This window comes from Chenopodium album, chromosome 15 (genome assembly GCF_948465745.1).
Source record: "Chenopodium album chromosome 15, dcCheAlbu1.1, whole genome shotgun sequence".
NCBI lineage: Eukaryota > Viridiplantae > Streptophyta > Magnoliopsida > Caryophyllales > Amaranthaceae > Chenopodium > Chenopodium album.
This window is the reverse complement of record NC_137848.1, coordinates 22769147-22790339: the sequence shown is the minus strand read 5'-3', so window position 1 is coordinate 22790339 and position 21193 is coordinate 22769147. Positions and strand designations below refer to the sequence as shown.

Sequence of the window (21193 nt, the reverse complement as noted above, 5' to 3'; positions counted from 1 at the left end):
AAACGGAGGTTTAGGACCCTATTTATAAGAAAACAGTCCAAAAATAGGTAGAATTTGATAAGGAATAAAACTCCACGTTGTCGCTGCAAAACCGACTTTGTCGCTTGGTGACAAGTCTTGTCGCGTGGCTACAAGCCTGTCGTTTGGCGACAGCCTGGATTCCTACGCGCTTTCAAACACGGAGTCCACTTATCAATCAAAATCGATTTGTAAAGTCCGTATGAAAACTGAAATCGTATTTTTCATAAAATAATATTTTATTCCAAATAAAACTTTATCAAAATCTAATTATTAATTCTAATCTTATTAGGATTAAAGAGAACCTTCTAAAGAATTCTACAAGACTATAATTAATTCTAATAACTTTAGGAATAATAATTAACATTGGGCCCTCCCCTAGATCATTGGGCCGCATGTAAAGATTAAACCGGGCCCAGTTTAGTATTTTGGCCATAACTTTCTCATTATTCATCGGAATTGGGCTTATAATATATCGTTGGAAAGGTCTTTTCAAGCCCCATCCAACTACACTATTATTGGACCCTTATTATGGACCAAACTAAACTAGGCTGCACGTTTTTCATAAATAGGGTAAGAAAAGAAATATTTTCTAAAACATAAAGAAGAGATATTTTAATAAAAACATCCTCATCACTAGACTTTTCACACTTTCACTTCGTTCGATAATCAAATGACATGAAATGTATTCATCACTAGGTTTGGTTTTGGGAAGACACATTTGGGTGTCTACAATATTAAACCTAAATCAAATTATTAATTATCTTATTAGTCGTGATGTCAAGTACAAATTCCCTTTAAACCTGCAGAAAGGGCGTGATAAAGCAATAACAATAAATATATCATGAATAATCTAGTAACATAATTAACACAACAATCATTATCATAATTTTATCATCAAAATATAATTAACAAGATTCTAGGCATAATACTAAACAGATCAGTGGCGGAACTAGAATTTTTAAGTGAGGGGGCCAAGATCATATCCACTTATGTATAATTTCGCAACTATTATTGAGTTCGTTGATTACATTTACTATTAAAAAAAATAAATAAATAAAAAAAAATAAAAAAAAATAAAAAAAATAAAAAAAAAAAACTATAAAATGTTAGTTGCATGATTTGAACTCTTGACCTCTTGTATACTATCACACGGCAAAAACTAACTCCTCTATACTAAAACTTATAACAACTATAAGCAAAATTTAATACTACTATTTATCTTGAGCCAAGGGGGAGGCTATAGCCCACCCCAGCCCCCTGGCTCCGCCCCTGAAACAGATTAATAACAAATTCTAGCATGTCATTAATAAATAAAGATTAAAGCTTTATCCTAAACATGATACCAACAACATGATATTAGAAAGCATAAAGAAAATATCCTAACATGATACTAGGAATTAGAATAATATTCTAACATGATTTCTATATCGAAGGAATAAGCAAGTCATCGAATTACTCACTTTGATGCCACGTACTTCTTTCTCTCAAACTAAAACACACGTTAGAAAACATCAAGAAATATTAAATCAAACAAATAATATTAATTGAAATATGGATTTGAGACTAAACTCTGGCCTCAAAACTATCAACCTTTCACGTCGAGATCGAAGGAAACTTCGAGAAAGGCTTGGAGTATTCAAGTCTCGCAAAGGACGTACTATGTTTGTTAGGAAAAGTATCATAGGATGTGTGTGGGATGTGTTTATGCTAGGCTAGAAATCAAGAAAAGAGATAATATAAGCTTTAGCTTAGAGTGGGAGAGTGATGACGATTGTTGATGACCAAGCTTGTTAATCATTGAAAACGGGGTGAAACAACTCTATTTATAAAAAAAAAAGAGGGTTAGAGGATCAAAAAAGAGTTAGGATTCGAATCGAAATAAAACTCCTTTTTATCGCGGAGCGATATAAGTATCGCGGCGTGCTACTCCATCGCGGCGCGATGCCCAGCAGTTTTTGCGGTTTTTGTATTTATCATAACTTTTTATCCATAAATCGAAATAAGATAAATTTTATGTCGTTACATATCTCTTGAAGTCTACTTTTCAATTCAATTAGAATAAGATTGATATCTTTTGTAGATTAAAAGATATGGCCGAAATAGTGGAACGGTGTTAGTTTTGGATAGAGTTTGGTGTTTCATTCATATTTTTTTCGTTATAGCTCGGAATTAGGATTATAATATATCATTGGAAAGATAATTTCAAGGGCTATCCAAACATTTAATATTTGGATAAAAATTATAAGGCACAAAAATCATATTTGAACATCTTTAAATTCGAATAAAAGAGGAGTTTTATTCAATTTCAAACTCTTTGATCTTTATCTTTTGGAAATGATAGATTAGAACCTTCTAGAGACTTCTATAAGAAAATAATGAATCCTATTGATTTAGAATTGGGATAAAGGTAATTGAACCCTCCACATGATAATTGGGTCATAGGTAAAGTGAACCTAAGTTCAGTTTGGGCTTGATTTAGTATTTGGCCATAACTTATTCGTTTAAGTCGGATTTGGGCTTATAATATATCATTGGAAAACTCTTTTCAAGCCCAATCCAACTAAACAATAATTGGACCCTAATTATGGACCAAAATAATCAGGTTTGGATGTTTTTATAAGTTGGACACAAAATGAATGATTTTGAGTTTAAGAGCACGAAATGAATGATTTTGGGTTTAAAGGCACGAAATAAATGATTGTGGATTAAAACTCTTTAGGAAAGGTTAGGACTATGATCAAGGGTAAAGGGAAATTCACGAGACTCTTCAACTTTTCACCTAACTCGATAATCAAAGACGTGAAAGGTACTCATCACTAGATTTGGTTTTTGGGAAGACACGATTAGGTGTCTATACATATATTTTTTCTCATTATATTGAGTATGAAAAAGATACACAAAATATTAGCTAATTAAAATAATTCATCTTTATATATTACATATAAGACCAGCGAATCATATAGCAACATTTATTAGTCTCACATTGAGGCGCTTCTCTTTTACTCCCTCCGTTTTTTTATTTGCATCACTTGCAAATGCGCGGAGCTTTAGGAGAATGAAATAATAGTGAGTGGATGAATTATTTATTATGGTAAAAGTAATGCGGGGACCTTAACTTGAAAGTGAAAGTATGTGAGAGAGTAATGAGGACAATGAGAGAGATAAGTGATAAATTAATTTGAGTGGGGTTTAAAGTAAAAGAGAGAAATAATAAAATATAGTGTAAAGATACTATATATAGAAGTGATGCAAATAAAAAAAACACCCATAAAAGGAAAGTAATTATATATAGAAGAGCTCTTAGAGGGGCTTGAAGAGAGCAGGGAAATGCCATAAGGAGAAAACAGATTTTTGTGGCATGGCAAGCTCCTGATTATGGCTGGTACATGCTGGACTGTGATGCTGATGTGAAAGGTTGCCCAGGACCAGCCGGGAGTGGTGCCATCATTCGGGATTACAATGGCCAATTTGTTACATCGTTTCATTTGAACTTTGGCTACAATACTGCCTTCAGAGCTAAGTAATGGCATTGACAAGAGGGTTGGAGTTAGCTCGCAATTTGCAAATTGATAAGCTTGAAGTTCAGATTAACAATATTGTGCGTGTTCGGGTTCTATGCAAGCAAGAGGTTCCAAGAGGAGAGAACATCCACGACATTATTTATTGTCAAAAGCTACTCAATGATCCAAGTTGGTCAACCAAGGTATCACATGTGTTTAGAGAGGGAATAGAGCGGCGGATTGGTTGGCCAACCGCAGAGTCATACATGACTCTCCCTTAAAATATATTTAAATGTCCCGCTTGATCTTGGTCGTATTTTAGAGAAGGATTCTAGGGGCGTGGTTTTACCATGTCTAGTCCCTCCATAGGTAGTTTTATTTCTTGTTTTTTCTTTATTTGTTTTCTTTCCTTTCGGTTTTGTACCTCCTTAAAAAAAAATAAAAAAAAAAAATAAAAAAAAAAAAAGTGATGCAAATAAAATAAAACGAAAGGAGTAGTATAGTACTATAGTACTATAGTACATAGATAAATTATAAGTTACTATTAAAAAATGCAAATACTAACATATCACATATTTTTATTTTTTACAGACTAATTTATAATTATAATACTTATTAATTAGGAAAAATTGTCAAAAATAAAAGGATCCTTGGGCCGGTCTTCTAAAAATAAAATAACTTATTAATTTTTATAATTTTATTACTTATTCCTAATTTATTTCTCATACTTACCAAACATAGGATAAGAATTATTTATCCTAATCCCACCTATTAATTCTCTATCTTTATCCTCCCTCCTTATCCCTCTTATTCCTATCCCTCTAATCAAAAGCCCCGTCAGTTAATAAATTGGTAACAATGATGACTCCAAATGGTAGAAAGAACTACCTTCTACAATCCTACATTCTCATATCATGAAAACTATTCTTTTCATAAATCAAAATTGTCAGCTTTTACACAAAGTAGAGTAAATTGTACTCTTAATCAAAAGTATACAACACAACACAACACGTGAATACCACCACAAAATTACAGATAAATCTATTCATTTTTCCCCAATATTCTAATCGGGTTTAACCCGACCCGAATAACAAAATTTACCCACCAAAGAAATCCTGAACACCTTTCCCAGCAAAAACCTTATCAGAAAGCTCAGCCAAAACGGCATTTACAGTAAGCAAAACGACACTAGAACCAGCAATAACACCCAAAACGACACCGGTTGTTCCAATCACTTTCCCAAAATCTGGCCATTCAATCTGCCCAATTTCCTCCAAAAATCCGCTGAAAAACCCAGAATCTTCTTCTTCAACATTTTCTCTCTCCTTTATTGCCTTCTTGATTTCCGTCCCTAATTCCGATAGTTGTTCTTCAGAGCTCTGCTGTTGATCTGTAATGGTGGGATTTTCCTGTTTGTCAGTTTGAGCACCATTTTCGGCTGCTTTGAGGATGAACCGGGTTCGGGTCAGGGAGATAATGGGGTATTTAGGTTTGTTGATTGGTAAATGGAGGTTAGTGAGATGGGGTTTTGAGGGGTTGGAAGATGGGTGGAAGGAAGAGAAGGGGAGGTGAAGGGATTGGCGGAGTGTTGCCATTTTGTGTGACTCAAAGCATTTGTGGGTGAACAAGATTGATTGTTTTGAGGGTTTTTTTTTTTGTATAAGGATTTGAATCAATTGAATGGGTTGGATTTGGATTTGGGTTTGGTTAATTAATCATAGTGTTTGGTCATTTGGATAGATTGGAACAATTTGTTGGTATGATGTAGAAATGGCTTGTGGCCTATAGAACCAAATCCATTTTATAGAATTTGGACTTTCAAATTGGACCTAGTTTATCCGTGGTGGACAATGGACCTAGACACTTCTCAAATTCCAATTTGTTCCATCTTTGACAAATCGCAAATTGTAAATCTTAAGCTGATCCCAAGTGATCTCTCGTTTTGAAAATAAACGGTTAATATAACAAAAAAGGATTTTTGGTGGTATATACCACCTGTCCTCAAAAACCTTACGGAATTTTTTAAATTTTTCGATTTTCGTATTAAACACATGGTTTTTAGAGGTTCTGAGAGGGGGGAATTTTGGCCTTAAGACCTCAATTTGAGGTCAAATTGACAAAAAAGATCAGAAATGCCTCATTTTGCGTTTTTAAAAATACCTCGATTTGCGTAAAATGCGCAAAATAAGGCATTTTCAATCATTTTTTTTGTCAAATTTGACCTCAAATTGAATCTATAGGACCAAAATACCCCCTAAACCTATGAAGAACATGTTTTGCTCACGAAATTCGAAGAAATATTTTTTAAACCGTTAGATTTAACGGTTTTCTTGACATTAGGTGATAAAAAAAACAATTTTTAGAATTCTTTTTGGTGGTAAAATAAAAGTTTTAGAAGTTTTGGTGATAAAAAAACAATTTTTTGATTTTTTGGTGGTAAAAGTCAAAATTTCCTAACAAAAATGAACATTTTCATGCTACAGGATATTCATTCTTATAAAATTTATGTCCATTTTCATAGTACAGATGTACTGTTCATTCTTAGGAAACCTATATTATTATTAAAACTCCAAGGTAAGGAGTGTTGTATCGCCATGTGTCATTTTTTTGTTTTACTGCGCTACATCATATTCCAAGCTTGCCACATAATCGAAGTGTAATATTTAGTGTTCTTGGAAAACTCTTTATTGGTTTAACCTCCAAGTATTAATGTTAAATTAATTGAAAAACTCTTCATATGTATAACTACTACGTATTCTATTTAAATTTCCTTCTTAATAATTGCACAATAATATAATTTGATTGAAAAGCTTTTCATATGTGTAACCCCAAATTTAAATTCCCCTTGAAATCCTTAGTAATTACACAATAATATAATTTGTAAGAAATTAATCATTACTCCATTTTTTTGTACATTAATTCATAAAATTGTAGTTACAGAGTACGAGCAATAATTAATAATATATATTGACATCAAAATTATAAAGATTTGATTTATCATTTGTTCTATATTAACCAAAAAAAAAAAAAATTATAGTAAAACCAACTAGCTCATAGAAACAACTAACTATGTACTTAAGATCTCATCTTTAAAAAAAAACATACACACACACTATTTGAGCTCTCGGTGTCAAACAAGGCCAAAGTATAGTTTGATTAAATTAATAAATTTATAATAAAGCGGGGCATCGCCTGGGCCAATAACTAGTTAATGTTTATTTTCTCTTCTAATTAATATAAATTTTGTATTTGCTTAGTTGTATAAAATGTTCATTTATATGTTAAAAGATGTTCAATTGACATTAGCATAAAAATATGATAAATTTGGGGTAAAAGAGATAATATAATGGCTTGATTAGAATTCATCGATAGGTAGAGTATTTATACAAAACTTACACATATAAGATTAGAAACAATATTCCTAAAACATATACTAGTATATTCTCTAAATAATATCTTAAACATATATAATCCTAAATATATTATTCTCTTAATGATATCTACGGAAATATATCACACATATATTTTCCGATACCTCATATCTCTAACACCCTCCCGCAATCGTTACGGCAGTAACACGAACATTGCGATAAGAAATTCTACACTTTGTTGAAATCGATCGAGATGTCTCTGTTGATGTCGCTTTCAATTTTTTTTTTCAATGATGAGAATGTTTATTACTTTTTTCGAACTCATTAGTCATTAATCGAGCAGGAATGTCATTTTTTTCGAACATGCAAATATAACATTACAACGAGAACGTCTCTTTTTTTGAACCGTTGGATTTTGGTTTTTCCTGAGCAAAACCAAGCTCCAATCAAATATTGGTTCCTCAGAGCTGGAATTCGTTATATACACCCGGGTGTACCGTACATCCATAGATATTTTATACTCATTTTGATGAATTTTTTTTTTTATTTAATCATCAAATGAAGAACAAAACTAACCTTGGGTTAGTTGGTTAGTTGGGTGTACCATACAGAGTATATAATAATCTCTCTTTCAAAGCAAAGCACACTCAAATCTCTTATTGGTTTTATTTTTACTCCGTACTTATCTAAACTTACCTGAAATTACCTAGAACTTATTTGAATTTTAGCAAAATATAAATGTGAAGGTAGTTGTTTGATATCAACAAGCTGTTAGCTACGAAGATTGATAAGTTAGATATGAGTGTTAGTAAAGTAGCGGATGACTAGCTGTTACATATAAAAATCAATATTTGAGTTACTATCCCTTCGATAACTAGGGATCCTCAACTGAAACTTCGATTTTTAAAAAACTATAGAATAAATTTTGAACAGCTAGCTCTAACTTCAAAAGCTAATATTTCTAACTTTTGATAAAAGCTACCTCCACCACTAAAAACTGCCCAACCACTACATTGCCAAACACTCGTAATTTTTCCTAGCTCTAACTTCAAAAGGTAATATTTATAACTTTTTATAAAAGCTACTCCAACCACTACATTGCCAAACACATATATTTTTTTGTTAAGTAACGATTTAGCGCCGAACACAAGCAATGAGACCCTTAAATAAAATAAAAAATATATATATTTATTAGTAAACAGAGGAAATAATTGGATAAATATAAAGTACGTTTCACAAAAATAAATTAATTTTTATTGGCTTATTAGACTTAATTTGTATCGCAAAAAAAAAAAAATGCCAACAAAAATAAGTACCTTTATTTTGGCATCAAAGCCACCACAGTTTTCAAGAGATCTATCTTCTAATACTGTATTATTCAACCAAAAATAATTAATGAGTTAAACAATGAGACTATGGCTTAACAGACTTAGGCCCCGTTCTTTAGAGCTGCTCTGCTCTGCTGAGCCCTATTTTGCTCAAATCAAATCTGCTCTGCTCTGCTATACTCAAAAGAAATCTGCTCTGCGCTGCTATACTCTATTTTCAAATAATAATTAATAATAACAATAATAATAATAATTAATATTCAATAATAATAATTAATATTATATTGATGATAATAATTTATTATTTTAAATAATTATAATAATTATTAATATTAATAATAAAATATTTATCAATCATAATAATTAATAATAATAATAATCAATAATAATTAATAATTCAAACTATTAAGAATTAATATTTAATAATATTCTTAATTAATATTTCTAATAATTATAAGTATTCTTTCAAAAAATAAATAATAATAATAACAATTTCTTTTTTTTTGAAAGAAAAATAATAACAATTTGCAGTATTTGCCGAGAATAATAATGACAAACAGTTAATATTTTTTCAGGGAATTATAATACTTAATATTTTTTTTTTTGAAAAGCAATACTTAATATTTATACATAGGTTGTTAACAGAAACTCCGACGGAATGTCAAATTCAATTAAGACTTGATCGAAACATGTTTGTTCAGCTATTGAACTTGATGATTGAAAGAGATTTGCTACATGACGGTATATATGTGAAAGTAGTGGAACAAGTAGGTATATGTCTATATATTTTAGCAAAAAGACTTTCACATCATGATGCTTCCGACAAATTTAAGCATTGTATTTCTACAATATGCAAGTATTATAACGAAGTGTTGAAACCGTTGGTTAATTTGTTCTTCGATATCATTAGACCACATCGTGACTTATCCGAGGTAATAATTTGTCTTTTATCTTTCTCTATTATGGTACACATTTATTTATGTTTTCACTCACCTAAATCAATGGTATATGCACTTAATAATAATAATAATAATAATATAATAATAATAATAATAATAATAATAATAATAATTATAACATTAATAATAGTATTAATAATAATGTTGAAATTTGCTCGGCTCTACTCTGCTGAAATTTAATCTGCTTTGCTCTGCTCTGCCCAAAAGCTCAAAAGAACAGGGCCTTATATAAACAATGAGACTATTTTAAGATAACTGCATATTTTGGCCCATTTTCATACGATGGACGGACCCATTAATGTCCAAAAGCCCACCACTAATAAGGTTTTGTTGGTGGGGAAGTGATTACAACTTTATAAACAAACATAGAGTGTTTTCTTCAAAAAAAAAAAAAAAAAAAAAAAAAAAAAAAAAAAAAAAAAGTAAACATAGTGTGTGCTACTACTACATACAAACAATACGTACATAAGGTTCAGAGGTAGACCTAGTAATTGGTCAGATCATGTCACAATTAGGCTAATGTGGGTTACGAGTCAATTGCAAGCTAATGATGAACTAGTCACTAGGTCAGTAAATGAGCAACGAAAAAGAATAGCCTAACCAAAAAGCAAAATAATAATGCTAATGTAGGGAATATTTCAAACACCCACTGAGCCCCACTGTGATCATGCACTTAAGTATGGTGACATCCAAATGGAAGGAAGTTAGAGAAAAAGAATCGCCAACAAGTTTAGGAACTTGTAAACCGCCCACGAGGTGAAGGTTACACCCCTTCACGATCACAGAGATCGCTAACTCCATAGTGGTCCTGAACCATGACTGGATATTCGGGGATGATCGTATGGATCCAACCTAAAAGAGATTGAACTCGCCCTAAATAGGCCTTTAATTTGTTCTTCTCATATTCATGTGCGCTTTCCAATTAACATACAATCAATATATTAATCCTAAACCTGTTTAATCTATGTTGGTTGACTATTAATGCACAAATAAATATATTATTGGCGATCACTTGAATTAAAATCACATTAAGCCTAATTTAAATTATTAATTATTTTATTAAGCGTGAATTCAAGTACAAATTTTCTTTAAAACTGCAAGAGAGGGCGTGATCAAGCAATATCGAGCAAAATAATAACATTGACACAACAATCATTATCATCATAATAATCTCATCAAAGCATAATAATATCAGCAAGATCCTAGGCATGATACTAACAAGATTAATAACAAATCTTAGCATGTCACTAAACAATAAAAATCAAAGGTTTATTCCTGACATGATAATAGATTTCAATAAAAATATCCTAACATGATATCAGAAATTAATAAAATAATCTAATAAGCATGACTTCTATATCAAAAGAATAATTAAGTAATCAGATTACTTACTTTGATGTCTCGTACCTCTTTATATCAAAACAAAACATAAAGGAAAATATTAAACGATAAATCTAATCAAAGAATTGAAATTGAGACTTGGGACAAACTATCCCTCAGAAGTCAGAACTATCAACCTTTCATGTCGAGGTGTAAGGCAACTTCGAGCTTGGTTAGGTGTGTCTAATTCTCGCAAGGACGTATGATGTGTTTTTATGAAAAGGTGTAGAAAAGACTTAGAAAATCAAGAGAGAGAATAAGCTTTAGCTTAGAGAGAGAGAAGATATGATGATTGTGTGTGAATTGAAAATAGGGAAAATAGTCTCTATTTATAGAGAAAACTGACCAAAAAAGATCAGAAAAGAGTCACAATTTGACTCGGAGTAAAACCGGCTCCATCGCGGCGCGACAGGGTTATCGCGGCCCGATAGACACCGTACGATAAAATTTGTACGGAATCTGACTTCCAATCAAATTGGGTTAGCCGGAGTCCGTTCTTATCTTTTATTAAATTAGATTTAATCTTTTTAAAACACTTGTTTTATTCGAAGTAGAATTCTTTATCTTTTCAAAATAAATAATAATTATAATTATCAATCCTAATCCCTTTTCAACTCAAAATAACCTTCTAGATAATTCTAGAAGATTAAGATAAATCCAAATCACTTTAGGAATACAATTATAATTAATAGAACCTCCACATGATCATTGGGTCCGTACATAAAACCTGATTTAGACCTAGTTTAGTATTTTGACAATAACTTCCTCGTTATAACTCAGATTTGGGCTTATAATATATCGTTGGAAAGCTCTTTTCAAGCCCCATCCAACTACTAGTTGTTGTTACCTACACCCCATTTAGGAATCATTTCCTACACCCCCACACCCCCCAACTAAATTACCATAATACCTACAACATCTCCTCCTTTAGTTTCCTACATTTTCTCTCTCCTCTTATAAATCAATTTTCTTCATAATTTTACTAACATTTAAAATTTCTCCCTCATAATTTTACCACTTTCTCTCTCCACATAATTTTACCACTTTCTCTCTCGTAAACTACCAAAATCTTCTAAATATTTCTTGAAAAATAAATCAAAATTCTCTTATATCTTTTCTTGTAAAAGAAAAAAAAAATCAAGAAATCAAAGAAAATTTCTACAAAAGAACGGCCGTCAATCAAATTGTAAGTTGATGATTTGTTTATTTTTAAAAAAAAAGATCAAACCCTAACTTTTTATTTGCCTTATTCTTCAACAATATGAAATTTCAATAGTAGTAGTTCATGATTTCTTATAATTTTACTTGGTAATAATGATTTCTTAAGATTATAGTAGAATGATGTTTTATATACTCTATTTAAGTTGTTTTATTTTGTGGTGTGTGTTATTAGCTTATACAATTCCTAGAAAAAAAAAATTAAAAATAGAATTCAATTGCCCTAATATATATATAATGAATAATTTGATTTCTTTCGTAGAATTAAAGAAATGTGAATTTAGTTCGTAATGGATTTTTTTTTTAATTTTTAATTTTTTTATTTTGGTAAATGTTCATTTATATACTAGTATATGGTCATTTACTTATTAATATATAATCATTAGAATTCTTCACATATCTAATAAGAATTTCAATTAGAGTTTGTGATTTCTCATAGTTTTTAATGGAAGTGATTCTTATAATTATAATTGAATTATGTAATAAGAATTTTCAATAATTATATTATAATTTAATTAAAATTGTTATTCAGTGAATTTTGGCTTGTACATTTATTCTATTGTAAATGTTCATTTTAAATGGACTTTATGTTCATTTGTAGAATGATTAATATTCAAATTATAATTGCAAAAAAAAAAAAAAAAAATCAAATTATAAATTTATAGTAACTAAAATTAAAGACAAATTATCAATTTGATTTATGAAATTGAAGCATAAATTATTATTTAATATTACTTACTTTGTCATTAAAAAGTGTTATTTGACGAATTTTGGCTATAAATATTCGTTTTAGATGGAAAAAAAATAATTTTAAATGGAATTCATGCGTATTCATTAGGATCATTTTCATATTAATATACTAGATTAGGCTCATGCGATGCACGATTTTAACATTATTTTATGATTTTAACTATATTTTTTAGTTGTTATTGTTTTTTTTTTTTTTTTTTTTTTTGTGTAATATGTACGTAGTACAAATAATTTAAGCAAAATCTAATAAATTGAGAAATTAATAAAGAATGGAAACCCCAATTCATATAATATGTATAAAATATATGGAGCAAGATAGAAAAGAGAATGTTTATAGGAAAATGAAATAGTTCGACCTTCCTTTAATTTCTCCAATGGAAATTACATGATTAGTCAATTTAAATATAAAATATGTTAGGAAAATGTATAATTAATTTCCTATTTTCAAATTATGTTGAAAAAAAATAATGATGTCATTATTAGTTTTGGCGGGAAAATTTTTTATAAGAGGTTGACATGTGGAAAGTAATGACATCAACATTAATTGTTGAAGTTTACAGGTACTATAATGCGGAAAAACATGAATCATATTCATAAAGCTTCTAATCCCAAGATCGCATGCATAACACACAAGACACATAATCATACCTTTGAAGCGTGAATTCCACGAAGCTATTCAACTGACAAATAAAGGAGAGAATAGAGCCCCAAGCGTTGCTCCTCTACTTAGTCCACGGGATTTGAACGAGCCGTCCACCAATACTAGATTGGTCGAGTGAAAGAGGAAAACTGCGATCACCACCTTTAATGGACTAAATCGACCACCACGAACCACCACACTAGTGCCGAGGAGGAGAGAGAGTGCCGTGAGAGAGAGAGAGTTTGAGAGGGGTTTGGTCTCGTGTTTGCTAATTAGGGTTTGATCAAATTTATCACTGAATTGCATTACTGAAAACCCTAGGCACCTAGTCTATTTATAATCCTATTATAATTAGACTAAGTCACGAAACCCAAAACCCTTCTTATTCCTACAAATGGCCGGCCATACTAGGGTATGAGGCCCATCATGGGCCTCGTCCTTTCATGCTCGATCTAGGCCCTTTGTGTGACCTTATAGAATCCGTCCAATTGGGTTTTGGCCTATTTTACTAGCCCAAAGATCGTTAGTACCTCTAGATATGATATAACGACGACCCAAATGTACGAACTTAATTATCTCCATAATTCGATACATTTAAATTTTTAGTAATTGCACATGACGAAAACATAAATCCTTCAATCTCCCACTTATCTGAAACAAGTGTGTGTAGACACCAAATTGTGTCTCCCCAAAACCAAACCCAGTGATGAGTACTTTTCACGTCATTTGATTATCGAACAAGGTGAAATATGAAAGAGTCTCGTGATGCCTTTGTTTTATTAAAAATACTTATTTCTATTTTCGAAAATATTCCTTTTCGTACCTTATTTATGAAAAATCTCTAATCCAATTTAATTTGGTCCATGATATGGGTCTAATAATAGTGTATTTGGATGGGGCTTGAAAAGAGCTTTCCAACGATATATTATAAGCCCAATTCTGATGAATAATGAGGAAGTTATGGCCCAAGTATTAAATTGAATATTAAATGAGTTTTATGGGTGACCCAATGATCAAGTGGAGGGTCCATTAATTATCATTCCTAAAGTCATTAGGAATTACTTTAATTTTCTAGAATAATCTAGAAGGTTATTCTAAGTTCTAAAAAGATTAGGATTAATAATTATATTTTTGGAAAAGATAAAGAATTTTAGTTGGAATAAAACAAGTGTTTTAAAGGATTTAATCTGATTTTTAATGATAAAGTACGGATTTTAATTATCCAATTATATTGAAAAAAGGATTCCGTACGACAAAAATTATCCAGCAGCACCATCGCGCTGCGACAGGTCCATCGCTTCGCGATAGGCCTATCGCGCCGCGATGGAGCCATCGCGTCGTAATGGTCTTGTTGCGCCGCAATAGGTGCAGTTTTACTTCGATTCGAATTCAATCTTCTCTGATCGTTTCTGGATGTTTTTCTCTATAAATAGGGTTGTATTTCCCCGTTTTCAATCAACAACAGCCAACAATTATCAGCAATCATCTATTCTATTCTCTTTCTCTTTCTAAGCTAGAAGCTTATTCTTTCTTTCTCTTGATTTCTAAGCCTAGTCTTTTCAAAACACCATTCGTCCATCACGAGACTTAGACACATATAGCCAAGCTCGGGTCCATGATATGGGTCTAATAATAGTGTATTTGGATGGGGCTTGAAAAGTGCTTTCCAACGATATATTATAAGCCCAATTCTGATGAATAATGAGGAAGTTATGGCCCAAGTATTAAATTGGATATTAAATGAGTTTTATGGGTGACCCAATGATCAAGTGGAGGGTCCATTAATTATCATTCCTAAAGTCATTAGGAATTACTTTAATTTTCTAGAATAATCTAGAATGTTATTTTAAGTTCTAAAAAGATTAGGATTAATAATTATATTTTTGGAAAAGATAAAGAATTTTAGTTGGAATAAAACAAGTGTTTTAAAGGATTTAATCTGATTTTTAATGATAAAGTACGGATTTTAATTATCCAATTATATTGAAAAAAGGATTCCGTACGACAAAAATTATCCAGCAGCACCATCGCGCTGCGACAGGTCCATCGCTTCGCGATAGGCCTGTCGCGCCGCGATGAAGCCATCGCGTCGTGATGGTCTTGTTGCGCCGCGATAGGTGCAGTTTTACTTCGATTCGAATTCAATCTTCTCTGATCGTTTCTGGATGTTTTTCTCTATAAATAGGGTTGTATTTCCCCGTTTTCAATCAATAACAGCCAACAATTATCAGCAATCATCTATTCTATTCTCTCTCTCTCTCTAAGTTAGAAGCTTATTCTTTCTTTCTCTTGATTTCTAAGCCTAGTCTTTTCGAAACACCATTCGTCCATCACGAGACTTAGACACATATAGCCAAGCTCGAAGTTTCCTTCACCCTGGACGTGAAAGGTTGATAATTTCTGAGGGTTTGGTCCCAAATTCCTATTTTAATTATTTAAATTAATTGTTTTATTTAATATTTTCATTGAAGTTACTAACGCGTTTATTGTTTTGATAGAAAGATATATGAGGCAACAAAGTGAGTAATTTCATTTTTATATATCTATAGAAAGTATGCTTAGATTATTTTAATTCCTAGTATCATGTTAGGATGTCTTTTATTGCTTTCTAGTATCATGTTTAAGTTGCTTCCTATTTTCTTTTATCGTGTTAGTATCATGTTAGGGCTAAAGCTTTGATCTTTATTGTTTAGTGACATGTTAGGGTTTGTTATTAATCTTGTTAGTATCATGCCTAGGATCTTGCTAATAACATTATGATTTGATGATATTATTATTACAATGATGATTTGTTGTATCAATATTATTATGTTATTTGATATTATTGTTATTGCTTGATCACGCCCTCTCTTGCAGGTTTAAAGAGAATTTGTACTTGAAATCACGCTTAATAAGATAATTAATAATTTTATTTAGGCTAATATAATTTTAATTCAAGTGATCGCCAATAATAGATTTAGTTGTGCATTAATATTCAACCAACATAGATTAAACATGTTTAGTATTAATATATTGATTGTATGTTAGTAAAAAAACGCACATGAATATGAGAAGAACAAAGTAGAGGCCTATTTAGGGCAAGTTCAATCTCTTTTAGGTTGGATTTGTACATTCATCCCCGAATATCCAATCATGGTTCCGGACCACTATGGAGTTAGCGATCTCATGGATCGTGAAGGGGTGCAACCTTTACCCTATGAACGGTTTAGAAGTTCCTAAAACTTGTTGACGACTCTTTTGCTCTAGCTTCTTTTCCTTTCGATGTCACCATGCTTAAGTGTATGATCACAGTAGGGCTCAAGTGTGGGATGCTTGAAATTATTCCCTACAGTTTTTGGCGACTCTAGTGGGGAGGATTTCTATTTTAATTCCAAAAATTTATTTTGGCAATAATTTAGAGTGACCGGATGAGACTCGAAACGTTCTAAGTATTCATGTGCGCATTACTACAAAATTGGCCAAAGAGACCATATCAAAACGGCCAAAGAGACTACCTTAGGTGTGGTCTCTAGCTCACAGGTCTCTTTAGCCTAAGAGACCACTTCATCAAAAGTGGTCTCTTATTTTAGAAACTAAGACCACTTATTTAAGATAGATGGTCTCAATTTTTGAAAATCTGAGACCACCTATTTCAAATAAGTGGTCTCACTTTTTCAAAATCTGAGACGACCTATTTCAAATAAATGGTCTCTTTCTTCTTCTTCTTCTTCTTCTTCTTCTTCTTCTTCTTCTTCTTCTTCTTTTTTAAAAAAAAATATATTTGTATTTTAATATGTTCTCCGTATATGATTTCAATAAAACAAAAATACAATTCATTAATACGAAAATTATACACGTAGCTTATACAAAACCAATCCCAAAAACTCATTAATACGAAGTATTTGAGTACAATCAATATTCTATCAAAAATTACACAAAACTCATACCCCGTACTTAAAAAAAAAAACTCATTAACGCTATAACCAAGACCTTCTAATATCTTGTGTAATAACCTCACGCTAACCAAATAATTCAACAAGCAAATTAATCTTCACTTTTTATCTTGAAAAATTTTCAAAGAGATTAAAAATTATTAGCACACAATTATTATAAAAAAATATATATATATAAACTTGAAACTAAAATTACACTAACCCAGAACTAAAATCAAAATTGAACACTCAAAATTGAACGCCCATTGTATATGATGCTTAGTTTGATTTTAAGAACAGTAGAACAATGAAATTGTCAAAAGTGTAAAATTATGATATTCTTCTATCAAAAAAATAGTTTGAGCAAGACTTTTGTCTTCGACCCTTTGTCCAACAACAGAATATGTTTATATTGTTCATGAATTGAAAACAGTTCCAACGATTCATGTCAAAACAATATGCATGCTACAAACACATCAAGTTTATAGTACAAAATATGTATAAGTTAACAAGCAGTCAAGTATGAAGCTTTTCATATTCCTTCGTTGTAAACAATCCACTTAGCCTATAATATATTATTATATTAAAGCAATATTCACCTTAATTAAATCTATAATTCCATTAAAAGAATGTATAGAGCAAAATGAATTACCTGGATTGTCACAGAGACTCTTGCTGATGGTATCATCATGAGACATGGTGTAGCAAATTTAGTTACAGTTTCCTGATAATACATAGAAAATAACCAGAATTATAATGTACTTAATATAAATTGAAAAAAGATAACAAAATTAAGCAGAAATTTCATAGTTGAACCCTAACATTAAAGGGCAGTGCAATACAGTTTTTTCAAGAAAATCTATCACGAGTAAAAAGCAGTATCACTGCAAGTTCATGTAATATGTCACTGAGTTATTATCGGCAAAACCAGATACGTGCAGTGTACACTGATATAAACCTGTACAAATATTCTCTTCTCTATTCCATCATTCGTGATCGAACTGATACAAACTGATGTCTGGAGGGAATTTATAACTACTTTTGTCAGAAAGAACTATGCCAAAGGAGGTTGCTGGAACTCGGAAGCATATCATTAACCAGCAGAAATTGACACTTCAAGACGCTTTGGGAGTCCACCACTCGTAGGCCTTTAGAAGTTCAGAGAATAATAGAAAGAGGTTCAAACATATCAGTAATAGGGTTAAGAAGAACAATGTGAAATGAGAAGCCAGTGAATCATGAAAATTTGAAACAAAACTATATCAAATATACAGAAGTAATCAGGATTTTCAAACAAAAACGTAAATTGAGTAGCACTTCTAGATCATTCATCGTGCTGAGAGGGTGAGATCTCTGTCATCAAAACCTCCCACTCCCATCCCAAAAAAATTGTGAAACCATGTAGTGTTTAGTCTCAGCTGGCCTTTTTTTGTTTTGAATAAAGTTTCCATCAAGGTTCTACCAATCTACAGACAACAATGATTGAGCCCAACCAGCAGTTTTTACCATCATTTCAACCAACCACCCCATATATCAATCAAAACTTGCATGTTATGATCTAAGAAACTGTGTTCATAAGATATGTTCATAAGATCCACATGGGGCAGATGTGCACTTGGACCACGCATTTTAAGGTTTAAGTTTTGCTAGAAGACATGCTTTGAAATCATCAAACACCCTATGTAAGACCTGCATCTCATTCAATGTCAGATGAAAACAAGGTGTCCCTACTCATTGCAAGAGAGTAGGATATGTAAGAGGCAGCCAGCTAGCCAACCATCATTGTTAAAGGTGAGGTTATTTAACTGGACAATCAGAAGGCATAGCCCATATATACATACAGCTCATCTCCTAGGCTACAGCCAAGTAAGTTCAATGAGGCATTATTCAGACTGCAAATTTAAAGTGCCAAGACTGCTAACTGTCAAGTTATCTATCAATTATGCATTGCTTACGTTCCAATTCCTAAGTGAATATTTATTGATTAATTTCTCTAGCCGTCTACCATCATGTTGCTGAAGGATAAAGGCATTCAAGCCACAGCAGAGAACTAAAGCAATACACTTATAAGATTACTCAGGATCATTTTTAAGTAGAGCATTACTAGGGCCTTGTACTGTTATAAACTCATTGTAATCTTGCATTTTTTCCCCTTGTTATCACTTGGATACTTGACAAATTCCCGCTTATTACATAATGTGCATTAAGACTTGAGAGTCTCCCTACATTCATCATTTTACTTTCAAAAGCCACAGCTTCCCGCCAAATGACTCACTTTGTCACCTTAATCATTATTAGGGCTGAATATATTATACAAGTATTACCTTAATGTAATGCTATATATTATACAAGTATTACCAAATCAGTAAATCAGAAACCGTCATAATTAGCTAAGCACTATGGAATAATAAAATTTGTGAGACTTGCTCAGTTTGCAAAAAGAAATTTCAGTATCTTGCTTGGTAACAAATTGTACCACCTCACTTCTCATCATCAAATTGCGCTGGCCTAATTTCGAAATAGATGAGCAAGATCATAATCAAAACCCCAATACAACTTTGTTCATTAAAACCCTAAATTTTCGATTAAACCAGAAAATACATGCAATTGAACAAACAAACAAACATTAACAAAAAATTAAATTAAACTAAAATACCCTAAATTAAATCAAAACACTATAAATCAAACAAAATCTAAGATTTGAACTAGAAATTATGCAAAAGAACCCTAAATTTGGAATTTAAATGGGAAAGTTTTAAGAAGCTCATACCAAGAACACCAATCAAAACCCTAGAAATCAGACTGCATCGTCACCATCGCGACCACCGTCACTGTTGCAACCATCAGTTGATGAGGCGAGAGAAGAAAAAGAAAGAGTGGCTTGCGAGGGGGAAAGGGACGGAGGAACGAGGAAGCTTGCGAGGGAGAAAGGGCTTGATTAACAAACAACGACCGACGACGCTTGAGAAAGAGCTTGCGAGGGAGGACGACCAACGACGCTTGATTAATGAACCCTGGCTTCAGTGGAGAGAGAACCGATATACGCTTCAATGGAGAGAGAAGGGAGTTCGAGGGATCTGAAAGGGGCTGACGGCATCGAGGGAGCACCACTGGAGTCGACGGCGGCGAGGGATACCCATCGGAGGGAGGACGGAGTTTCAATGGAGTAATGTGAATATAGATTGAATGCGGATGAATTTTAGGGCTTGAGAAAAAGAGCATGAGGGAGATAGATATTTTACACGTGGTAAATCCATGTACTACATTAGATTAAAAATATTTTTTATTTAATTAATTTAAAGAAGGAGAGAAAACATCTCCTAAATAAATGGTAATTTTTTTTTAATTAATTAAAAAGAAGGAGAGACCACTTCTTTTAAATAGATGGTCTCCCTCGTTATTTATTTATATTAATTAAAAAAAGGAGAGACCACTTCTCCTAAATAAATGGTCTCTCTTTTATTTATTTTATTAATTAATAAAAGGAGAGACCACTTATCTAATATAAAGGGTCTATCTCTTTATTTATTTATTTGATTTAAAAAAGAGAGACCATTTATCTAAAATATTGGGTCTTTTGAAACAACGAGACCACATATTTAATTAAATGGTCTCTTATTTAAGGTCTCTTTGGCTAATTTTGTTGTAGTAGCGTAATTTTGATTAACATTATTGGCATAAGCATAAAAAGGTCCGCATTGGAAAGACCATCCGTAATGCGTCAAAAACATAGGCTTTTTACATGTAGGAAATTTGGGAAATATCTTTCACAACTAGAATCGAAAAAACGCTGCGAAAATCGGAAAATTCTAAGAACAAAGAAAACTGCCGAGGCATGTAGGAACTGTCGCTGAGAGAACATAGCGTATCGCAGTGCGATGGCTCTGTCGCGACGTGACAAGGCCCTTTCCTCGCGATGGTCCCTTTTTCTCACGCCAAATTCTTCCAATACCGAGCCAAACGTCTGCCTTCTTGCTTTGACCGATTCTAGTACTGTTTGCTCGATTTTACTTCCTGATTGAGTTTTTCTCTCTTATTTGAAACCCATATGTGTTCTATATATGGCCATAACCCTCTGGGAATTCACGCTCCATCTATCTAATCGAACGCTCATT

General features: G+C 32.0%; 1 long non-coding RNA gene and 1 pseudogene across 2 annotated transcripts; both read right to left on the bottom strand.

Annotated features, from left to right (window-relative positions):
- Positions 1-4433: 4433 nt before the first annotated feature.
- LOC145582088 (preprotein translocase subunit SECE1 pseudogene) lies at positions 4434-5265 on the bottom strand (annotated as a pseudogene).
- Positions 5266-16653: 11388 nt separating this feature from the next.
- LOC145582087 (uncharacterized) lies at positions 16654-20281 on the bottom strand. Of its 2 annotated transcripts, XR_014099751.1 has the most exons (3): positions 19849-20281; positions 18037-18226; positions 16654-17802 (listed from the first exon to the last, which is right to left on the bottom strand). It is a non-coding gene; the product is annotated as an uncharacterized LOC145582087 (long non-coding RNA). The 2 variants fall into 2 exon arrangements; XR_014099750.1 differs by lacking the exon at positions 16654-17802 and having other exon boundaries at positions 17970-18226.
- Positions 20282-21193: the final 912 nt, after the last annotated feature.